Raw genomic sequence first — 10,495 nt, 5'->3', positions numbered from 1 at the left:
CCTGAGGGCACGGCGACCCAGGCTTTCCGCCAGCCCCACACGTCCTCGCCGCCGACCGGGCTCCGCACGTGGCTGATGGAGGGTGCCGCTGCCGCGTCCCTGCTGTCCCCCACACCGCACAAGGCTCCCACATTTCTGTGTGACCCATCCCACTGGTGCCCAGCACCGGGCCGGGGGTCCCGAGCAGACAGAGGGGTCCCTCTGCTGCAAGGAGAAACCTCCCTACCCTCCTCTCCACCCTTGTTCTCTGCAGGGATCTGGAGCTTTGGGGTGAGCCCTTTCCTGTAGCCAGAGGTCAGCTCTCCTTGCGTCACTCGTCCCAGCAGGTGGGTGGGCCCAGAGGTCCCCAGGGTGTGCAGTTCCTCCCTTCCCGAGCTACAGTGCTTCATCTCAGACTCCCAATTGACCAGAGATGCAGCACTGCACCTTGGGCTGGGAGACAGGAAGGAGCCCGCTGTCACCCTCGCTGTGGCTGGCACGCATCCGTGGGTCGTGCCACGGCAAAGCTGTCTGTCTGCCTGCCTGCTGGGTGCAGGCAAAGAGGTCTCCCCTTGCAGCCCCCAAAGCCTTGTGCCCGCGTCCCCCGTGCCCAGTCCTAACATGATGGCAGGACAGACCTGGGCTTGGTAGCTCAGCATGGCCCCAGTTCTGCAGAGACAGACAGGGAGAGGGACGGATTGGGGGGGGGGTGGTTCTGCCTCCAAATCCGTGTACCCCCCTGCCAAGAACCAGTGCAGAGCTGGGTGAAAGGGTGAGGGTGATGGGAGTCCCCCCCAAGGGCTGCCACTCAGCAGGGCCAGGACAGCCCAGGATGGTGTGGGGCTATGGGTGTCACACAGCACATCCCTCCCTTGCTGCCCTCTGCCCATTCCCCACCTGGGGAGATGAGGAGCATGTGAAAGCTCCTCCTGTTCCTCCCCACCCTTGTCCCTGTCCCAGTCCCCATCAGAGGAGACCCTACAGCTGGCCAGCACCTTGGCTTCCCAAGATCAGACATCGGCCTGATCCGTTCCCAGGGTGGCAGGGCTGAGCCCAGCCCTTCCCACAGGCAAGGACCAGGGACTGCAGGAGGGATGCCGCCTGGACCTTCACCCTCGGATGGGCTGAAGCCCGTCCAGATCCAAGGGGTGAGGATCCAGGGGAAAGCAAGAGGAGAGGGAGGATGGAGGGAGCAGCCGAGCCCAAAAATGTCTTTTCACAGGCAAACACTAACATCCTGAGCAGAGCTGAAACGTGATAAACAGACCATCTATCACAACCGAGTCCCGCTGCCGGGCCCCGGCAGCTGCGGCGCTCCCAGCAGCCTGACGAGAAGCAGATGGCGCATCTCCAGCGTGAGCCCCTGCATCCGGCCCTCCTGGCTGGGTGCACCCAGCTGGGAACCGGCGCAGAAACCGTCCTGTGCAATGTGCTGGGCTCCCCCACCAGCTGTCCCTGGTTCTTGGCAGGAAAGAGTGGTGAAAAGAGCCCTGTGGTGCCCCATGCTTGCGGCATCCGTCAGTCGGGAACGAGGTTTGGGAGCAGCCTTGGCCGACGCGAGGTTATCTCCATACCAGCCATGGCCAGGAGAGCCCTGAGCTCCGGCCAAGTGGGGGAACAGCCACAGAGACCCAGAGCAAGGGGAGGTCCCGCAGGGACCCTCATGCCACCCTATGCCTTTTCAGAGCCTCTGCCCTGCTGCTGGGCCCTCTGGGCAGCACCTCGACCCCGTGCACAACCCCCCGAAGGGGCCGCCATGCTTTCAGCAGGGAGCGATATGTGGCACTGCAGTGTGCCCGAGGAGACAGCCCCGCTTTACACGGCTGGGCAACGGGGAGCAGGGGTAGGTTTGCCCGCAATGTGCGGCTGCCTGTGCCCAAGGAAAGGACACGTGGTGGTGCCTGTGCTGGCAGCGTCCTGGCATGCTGGCTCTGCCCGTCTCTTGCTGCTGGCCATGTTTCTGGGGCTGTACAGTCAACATGTGCCTTCGGTAACTTCGATGTCCCCAGGGACTCCCACCGCTGAGCCTGTAAGACACAGAGGATGGCAGTCAGCGCGGTGGTGCAGAGATGAGTGTGTACTGGTGTGGAACTGCAAGCCCTTTGCTATGGGGCCCCCTTGGGTGCCCAGCACCCCACGGAATTGAGGACAGCAATGCCAACAGCTCTGTGCACACAAGAAGCCCTACAATAGCCACTCAAAGGGCTCCCTTTGATTGCTCAAAGCCATGTGTGGTGGCTGGCAGGTCCCCAGATGCACGGGGAGCCCTGCCATGGGGCCTGGGGATGGCCCCTGTCCTCTCCCTGCCGCTGTCCCGCCTTGGTGGGAAAAGACAGGATGGAGCCTTCTCTGCCCTCATGGTGTGGGGCTGGGAGACCTCAGCTGCCATCCCTGGGGAGGTGGCGGCGGGGAAAGAAACATCGAGAAAGGCTGGAGGAATGCGCCGGGCTGCGCATCGCGCCGGGTTGGAGGCAAAACATCTGCTGGGGCTCGCCTACCCCTGCCCAAGGGGAGGTCTCAGGGGGGGAGGGAGGCATCCCCCATCCTCCCTCCAATGTCCCCATCACATGTCTCCGAGATGGGGCAAAAAAGCCAGTGCTGCAGGGCCTGCCCTTTCCCCCTTGTCTCCACTCTGTTCTGTCCTGGTTTCCCGAGGAAAGGAGGCTGCCACCAGTGTGCCATGCAGCCATCACCCTCTGCTCCCCAGCACTCACCTTGCTGCTGGGGGACCTCTGTGTTGGGGGACACCAGTGTCCCCCGAGCAGTGCTTGCCAGGAGAAGAGCTATGGCCCCAGGTTGCTCACCCCCTTGCTCGCATGGGTACAAACATGCCATATCGCTTCAGAAGAAGAAACCAGAATAACAAATGGCTGGACTCATGGTCCTGCCAATGCTGGGGGGACCACCAGCCACCACCGCATCCCCGGCCAAGGCTCTCCGGAGGGTGCCCGGAGCACGGTGTGCGCACCCAGGGCAGTCCCCCGGCTCCTTCCTTAGTCACACCAGCATTGCCCGGCATTGCCCGGCATTGCCCTTGCTCCTACCCGCTGCTCACCTCCTCTGCCGAGTCGCTTCCCCCGCTCGCCTGCCCTGCCGCTGCCGGAGGGTGCTGGGAGGATGGGAGCAGGCAGGACAGCACTCGGTGGCTGCGAGCTGCCTCCCCGGCGGTGCTGGGCTGAGTCAGAGCTCAGCCCTCCCCGCAGTTACAACACAGCGCCCTTTCCCCTCTCCAGGCAGGCTGCCGCTGCAGGAAATGTCCTTTTTTAATAGCAGTTGGGATTTGTTTCCTCCTTGAAATTCCCCGGCCCCACGAGGCCAGCCGCAAGGCCAGACTTGGGTTTTTGAGGAAAGCCTGAACCGCCCAACCAGGAGGGCTCTGCCGCGAGCGGCTCCAGGCTGCCCTGCTCTCCGGAGGAGGGCGGAAGGCATTGGGTGATGCTCAGACCCATGCGGGCAGCCTTTCCCCTCCTCCTGGCCCCCAAAAGGCTGATCTCCACCAGCCATCGGGGCTCCATCCCTGCCCCAGCCAAGCTTTGATCCAGCTCTGGTCATCAGCTGGCCAAGCAGCCCTGATGCCACCTCCCGCTGGCTGAGGAACTCATTGCTGGGTGACACCGGGCAAGGTAAATCCTGCCCAAGGACCCCCCCAGATAACCCTACCCAGGTGATGGAGGGAAATGTGCTCTTGCTGGAAGGACGCACTCAACTCCGTAGAAATTTAAGGGGCTGACCCCAGGGCAGCTTCTGCTGCCTGTTGGGTGTCCCTCACAGGCAGCGATCACACGGGGATGCTGCTCGCTGTCGCTTTGCAGCACAAGCCGTTGGCAGGACAGCTCCAACGCTCCATCCCACGGGGGCCTTCCAGCTCTCCCAGCATCTCCATCCTGTCCCCCAGCATCTCCACCCCGTCCCCCATGGACCATGGTGGCCTCCATGGAGGAGAGGTGCCTCCTCTCTCTCTTCCTCCCTCCCTCCCTCGCCAGCGCTGGTATTAAATCAAAGGTTTATGAGAAAATGGAGGGGCCAAGGGAGATCCTAATCTGGTCACAGGCTGATTAACCCCGAGTTCAGGCTGAGGTCCTGATGCTCAGCTATAAATAGCTCTGCCTTCCCTTTCCCATCCTCCCGCCGGGGCTGCGGCGTGCCTGCCCTTTTATGGTCAAAAAGGCAGATTTGGAGACCGAGCGGCCCCCATCTCCCATGCTGGGGGCGAGCCAAGGGGGCCCAGGGGGATGCTGCTCTTTCTCGCCGGGTTTTGCTGGGATAAATTATAATGCCAAGAACAAAGGAGCAGGTTTGGGGGGTTGAGAACAGGGGATGGATGCAGAGGGGAGAGCGCATCTGGTTTGTGCTCCTTCCTCCTGGGCAGGCGGCCCCTCTCCTGGTGCCAAAGTGAGGGAGAAATCGCCTAATTTGGTGTCTCTGTGGAGAGCCAGGCTCCTCTGCATCCCGCTCGCGGCGCAGGGTGGTGGCACGGTGGGGATGGTGGGAGGGACCCCAGGCACAGACGAGGCCTCTGCCACCTCCGGGCTGCAAACACAAGCTGGCATCTCCCTGTTCGTCACCCTGAGGCAGCGGACCAACCCCACCGTCTCTGCCTGGCCACCGCTGTGCCCAATCCTGTGCCGCCATGCAGAACCCACGGGTTCCTGCAAAGCCGCCGGTGCCAGCCGCTGCGGTGAGGGGCTGCAACCCTCCAGCAACACTAGAGCCTGGGTCGTGGGTGAGAAAGAGGGGCAGGAGCGGCAGGAAGGCCGTGCGTGGCTGGAAGAAGCACGGCTAAGGAAGAGCCAAGGCACACAGCAGCCTGATCATCACCTTTCCCACGGCCTCAGCTCTTCCCCGCTGCCCCCAGCTCGCTGACCACCATCTCCCCATCCTTAGCTGGTTTCCTCCTCCCAGAGCGGTGTCCCCCTCCATGGGGCAGCACGGCCCTGGGCCCCCTCCCCAGCCCACCGCTGGAAGGTGTTTTGGGGGTGCGGGGAGGGCTGACGCCTGGTGTCCCTGGTGCCGGCCCCGGGGCACACGGAGCGTGGGAGCGAGTGCCGGCACCAGGGCTCCTGCTCTGTTTACACGTCACATTCCCCGTCTGGAGGAAGTGGTGCAGGGGTGAAGTCCCAGCGGGGACAGGCCGTCACGTCACCGGCCTCCAGCCCTCGCTGGGAAGGGCTGGTGGGAACCCAGAGCGCCGCGGGGAGAGCTCCCCACGGACACTGTTCCCAAGCGGTGCGGGGCGGCTGCTCCAGCGTTGTCCTTGCTCCCTGGGCTCTGGTCCTCACCCTGCTCTTGCATGGCTCCCAGCCGGAGCTGGCCGGAGGACCTGGCGCAGGGGATGCTCCTCAGCATGGCGGGCGTGCAGGAGCTCACACGAGGCCAGCAAAGAGCTTGGAGCCGGAACGGGCAGGGAGCAGCGAGGCTCCTTCTCCTCTCGCAGAGGCACAGCCATGGTGTGGCTGGGGCTCGTTAAGCTGCCAGTGCTCTTGGCTGCTTATCCAAGGTTTATCATCTTATCTCTGCTCCAGCAAGGGAGAGGGGGAGTGGGGATGTGTGTGCAGCATCGCCTGGACATGAGAGGAGCCCAGTTAGTAAATCACTTCCCCCGCAGGCCCCAGCTTTCCCAGCCCTGCCTGCTGCCCGCCCAGCTGAGCAGTAAAAGACACTAAAAGAAAATGCCCTAAATGGGTCGAGCTCCCAGCAAACAGGAGATGAGATGTGGAAAAAGATCAAGCACAAAAGTTAGATCAGGGCTGACAGTCAGGTGCCGTTTCCCCGCAGGACCGTGGAGCCGGGCTCCCCCGTGCCGGCAGACCCTCGGGCAGGGCTGGCCAGGGAGCACCCAGCCGGTGGGGTGAGCGGTGCCGCTCCTCTGCTCAGGTGCGGCGGGCTCGTGGGGGCTGGAGGCGGCAAATAATAAAAATGAAATTTAAAAAATAAGGTTGGAAAGGAAGGGGAAAACAAGGAAGGGCAAATCTGCAGTGAGGGATCCCAGGTAAGAAGGCCAGGCTGGAAGAGAGAGACGTTGCCCTATGGACCAGCGACCAGCAAGACGGTCCCACAGTGAGCACCAGGGTGACCTATTGGCCACCACGGAGCATCTGCCTCACGCGTGGCACGGCGGGTCCCCCAGCCCCATCCCCAGGCCCTGTCCACTGCCGTTCCTTGTCCAAGGGAAACTGCTCATCCACCTCCCAGCAGAGCTCAGCCCAGGGAGAGGCAGCGCCGTCCTTCACCTCCTGGCCCTGTGTTGCCCACCATGACAGGGATGTCCCTGCAGAGCAGGGGAGATGCACTCGCTCCCAGCAGCCTCACGGCAAAGACCTGGCTGCCCGCACGCCACCAGCCGGCACCCACAGACCCTCCTGCCCTGGGGTGGGAAGCCCCCAGCATTACCAGCACGTCCCATCTCCCTGCAGCCACCGAGCAAGGAGCTTAACAGAGCTGTTGCACCCCCGTCCCAACACAGCCTCAGCTGGGGCTGAGCCCCCCAAGATTGCCGGGGGGCAGATTGCTGGGGCGGATGGCACTGCCTGCTGCCTGGAGCAGGATGGTGCTCTGCGGGGCTGGCCATGCCCCGGGCAGCCCCACCAGCACGCTGCCCATCTCCTGCCGCTCTGGCACTGCACAGCACCGTGCTTCCCTGCTTCAGCGACAGCGAGACAGGGAAGACGTTGGTGCTCAGCACCTCCTATTTCGATGTCTCACATCAAACAGAGCCCGGGCAGGCTGGCTGCCTCTCGCTCAGCCTGACCACACGTGTGTCTCTTCACCTGCCTAGCTGACAGCCGCACACAGCACGCAACTAATGCGGGCGCAGGGCTGGCCCCGGGAGCTTGCCAGCCCTCCAGAAGCCCCCTTCCCATCCCCACGGGCAGCGTGACCATCCCCAGCTTGTCCACCAGCACAAAGCAGCTTCGTCCCTCACCTCCACCCGGCAGCGGGAAGGTGCTCGCTCGCAGCAGCCGCAGCCCAGGCACTGGATGGAGCCCGGGTCTGCTGCACCGCCACTGCAATGGGTTCTCGCCATGCTGCTCTGCAGAGCCCAGCTCTGCTCTCATGCCGCTGCTTCTCCCTGCGCCAGGACAGAGCTGGCACGGCCTCGCATGGCCACATCAGCTCCATGCTCAGCTCTGCCAGCTGCACGGGCTGAACGTGCAGCAGGGATTTGGCTGCCGCTGCCAGGAAGGGTCCCTGTTCATCCCTGGGATGGCCCAGGGCACCCACCGGCCCCTTTCCCTGCCCAGGCTGGCATCGCTGGGGTGTGGGACAGAAAAGCCCGGTCCTCCCCAGGTAACCGTGTCCCTGGCCCCACATGGGGTCTGACTGCAGCCTCTGCCCTTTGTCTCCGTGACCATGCCAGATGAGCCTGGCCCCACACCTACTGTCCCTGCCCTCAGCCAAAGGGACAGGGTGCCCCGAGGGGCTGGGGGACCACCGGCACCTCCCAGCCGGTGACCCCCTTGGTGTCTGGTGGGGGAGGAGGAGGAGGCCCTACTCCCCCGCGCCCTCCCTGAGCCCGGCTGGTGGGTGCTGCCGGCGGGCAGACACTGCCCCGGCTCCCCTCAACATCCCCAAAGTGCGGCAGGCGGCGCGTCCCCGCTGCCCGGGGGGGGCTAGAGCCAGGCATGGAGGCAGGGCTGAGATGAGCCCTGTGAACGTACATGGTCCTGGGCAGGCAAAGGGTTTTGGGGTTCAGGAGCGGTAAGTGCTTCCCCAGCACCCCCTGGCCTGCAGCCACAGGACGTGTGTTGGGCTTCATCCCCCCTGGCTGGAGCCTCCCCCCGTGCAGGCTCTGCTCTGCTCGCCTCCTCTGTGTGCTCCCAGCCAAGGTCAAAGGATGGTGAAATGGCTCCAGAGCTCAGATTTCCAGCCTCTTGCCTCATTGTTCGCTGCTCGAAGCTGGCTTGTTCATGAAGACAAGCTTTCGCTGCTTCTGCCCCACGCAGGTTAAGGCGCTGGGGCCGCCCCGGAGAGTGCGCTGGGGTCCCCAGCCCAGCGCTCAGCCCCCTGCACTGCCTGCGCTCCTGCCTGCGCTCCTGCCTGCGCTCCTGCCTGCAGGATGCCTGTGCCACACCACTGCCCATCGCTTTCACCAAGGCACAGCGGTGAGCGGCTGAGCGCAGTGCCTGCACGCCTGCCTGCGGCTGGCAGGAGCCCTCACTTGCCAGGAGGCAAAGCGTGCCACAGGCTGATGGTATGGTTCATCGTGGCCCTGTTCACCGGGAGCCGCAGCAGGCTGCACCACTGGGCCCCAGGCACTGGCTGTCCCCGGCTCAGCCCCAGGAGAAGAGGAGCAGCGGGGTGTCGGGGATGAGCAAAGGCAGGTTTTGCTCCGGGTGTGGAGGAACAAGCATTGGAAAAGCCTGATCAGGAACAAACCTGGTTCTCAGATAGAGAAGGAGACCAAGAAAAGAAAAAAAAGCCCTTAATCATCTCCAGACTGCCTCTTGACAAGCACGGAGGGAAATGCCACTCTATCCAACAGCCACCCAGAGCTGCAGCCTGTCTAGACACAGCCTTCCCCGAATTCCTGCTGATAACTGCTTGGGAAATCTTTGGCGGAGGCGTCTGCCTGTGTTTGTTGGAAATTAACTCCTCTCCCGTTGGCCGGCAGTGGAGAGTCAATGCGTTGCCCTTCAGCAGGACACCCTGGCCGGTGCGCAGAGGCTGGGGGGCTGGGACGGGCGCAGGCAGGATAGCCCCGTGCCAGGGACACCGCTGCTGGGACGGGGATGCAGGCCATGTCGCATTGGTGGCTCCCCATCCCCATGCGCAGCATCCCAGTGCCGAGATGCCGCAACTTCCCCGGGAGCAGCCGGTGACAGCAGGAAGCCCTTGAGGCAGAGCGGGATGGGGACAGACTGGGATCATCGTGGCTACAGTGCCCTGCTTACTGTCACCATCCCTCTGCAGAGGGACACACAGCCCATACGGGAGCTTGCACCCCCAGGGATGGCATTGTACCCTGGCTGGACCCACTGTCCTTGTGTGGGACCTGAGTGACAGCTGGAGGTTGTCCCTGCAGCGGTGGGAGCCGTTCTATAGAGGAAGGAGGCAGGGGGACATGCCCGCTGGGCACGGTGTCCCCAAGTGACCTGCTGGGAGGGGACAGCCACTGCCGGCGCCCCGGGAGTGGAGGGATGGTGCGGAGCCAGCCATAACCCCGGCAAAGGCAGCACCGCAACCTGCGAGGGATGGGCAGGAAGGAGGCATGACCTGGAGACCCCCGGGGAGCCTTTGCAATGCCTAAGCTCAAGGCTGTCTAGGAACGAGCCGTGTCCATCCCCTCACACCACGTGGAGCCGGCAGCCCTGCCATCGCCCGCTGCCCACCCCGTGCCCTCCTCACCAGCCCCGTGGCCGGCCCAGGGCTCAGCCGCTGGCTCCCATGGGGTGACCATGCTCCGCAGCCACTGCTGCAGCTCCAGGGGAATGAGGATGCAGCAACCGTTCACCCAGTGAGCGATGGAGCCGGGAAAGGCCAGCGGCTGGGACCATGCCAGCGGTGCCAGCTAGGGGCCGCGGCCAGGGGGACAGAGCGAGGCAGCGGCATAGGCTGGGCTGGCATTGGGGTCCCAAGAGCTGCGGGCCACGGAATGTTCTCGGTCGGCGCGAGTGCACCGAGTAGGGGGGCTTCAGCACCCTGCAAGCATCTGGTGGTGAGTCTCGGCCTGTTTTCCCTGCAAAGTGGCAGCAGCATGGCCGCCCAGAGGAGCCGAGCGAGTGGCCCATGGCCCCTGCTGCGCGGGGAGCCTGCCTGGGCTCGCCTCCGGCTTCCCGTTTTTTCCATCCTAGATGTACACAGAGCAGAAAGCAATTCCTCCCCCAGTCCCGGGAGGGCCCTTGCCCACTTCCGAAAAGCTGGGTGAGCCCCACCAAGCCCGTCTCCCAGGGCCAGCATGGAGCTGCGGGGACATATTTTGGAGAACCTCTTTGCTCAGGACCGCCTGGCCCCGAGGTGGCTCCGGCCACTCCTCGCCAGCTCCGTGCCCAGGGGGTTTCCCCACCGGCACCCCGTGGCCGTGCTCCGCTCGCCTCCCGCCTCAGTCACAAGCATCCGTGCACCTGGGGTGGGGGTACCTCTGCCCACCTCCCCGCAGCCAGCTGGGCTGAGCACCCCACGGCTGGCAGAGGGGGATGCTGGAGGAGCCATGCTTTCCCCCGCCTCCCGCCTGCCTGTCCCTGCCCACGCCGGGGCAGGCGCTGGGGTGACCGGGAGCACCCATGCTGCCATGGAGTCCCAGCACCAACCTCCCCCCGTCCCCGCCGCCCCGCGCAGCCGGCCACCCCGCGCACCGGCGCGCCCACCCGTGCGCCCACCCGCTCCCTCCATCCACGGTCACCTACCTGCCACCCCACACCTGCGGCGGGGCGCCGCGGGGACGTGGGCACACGCCGGCCACCTCCTCCCGGCACATTATAACCCGCCACTGGGACCCCGGTGCCGCCAGCCGGGGATTTTTAAGCGGCTGGCATTGGAGCCCTCGGCAAAAAACTCCTTCCAGGCTGCTCAGAAGCTG

General features: G+C 64.4%; 1 long non-coding RNA gene across 1 annotated transcript; it reads right to left on the bottom strand.

Moving 5' to 3' along the window:
* Positions 1–10,495, bottom strand: LOC142044208 (uncharacterized). The gene is made up of 2 exons (XR_012654253.1): positions 10,323–10,495; positions 1–2,006 (listed from the first exon to the last, which is right to left on the bottom strand). It is a non-coding gene; the product is annotated as an uncharacterized LOC142044208 (long non-coding RNA).

The sequence above is a fragment of the Buteo buteo genome, chromosome 24 (assembly GCF_964188355.1).
Source record: "Buteo buteo chromosome 24, bButBut1.hap1.1, whole genome shotgun sequence".
Taxonomy (NCBI): domain Eukaryota; kingdom Metazoa; phylum Chordata; class Aves; order Accipitriformes; family Accipitridae; genus Buteo; species Buteo buteo.
The sequence above is the reverse complement of the archived record's forward strand: the minus strand, read 5'-3'. Positions and strand labels throughout refer to the sequence as shown.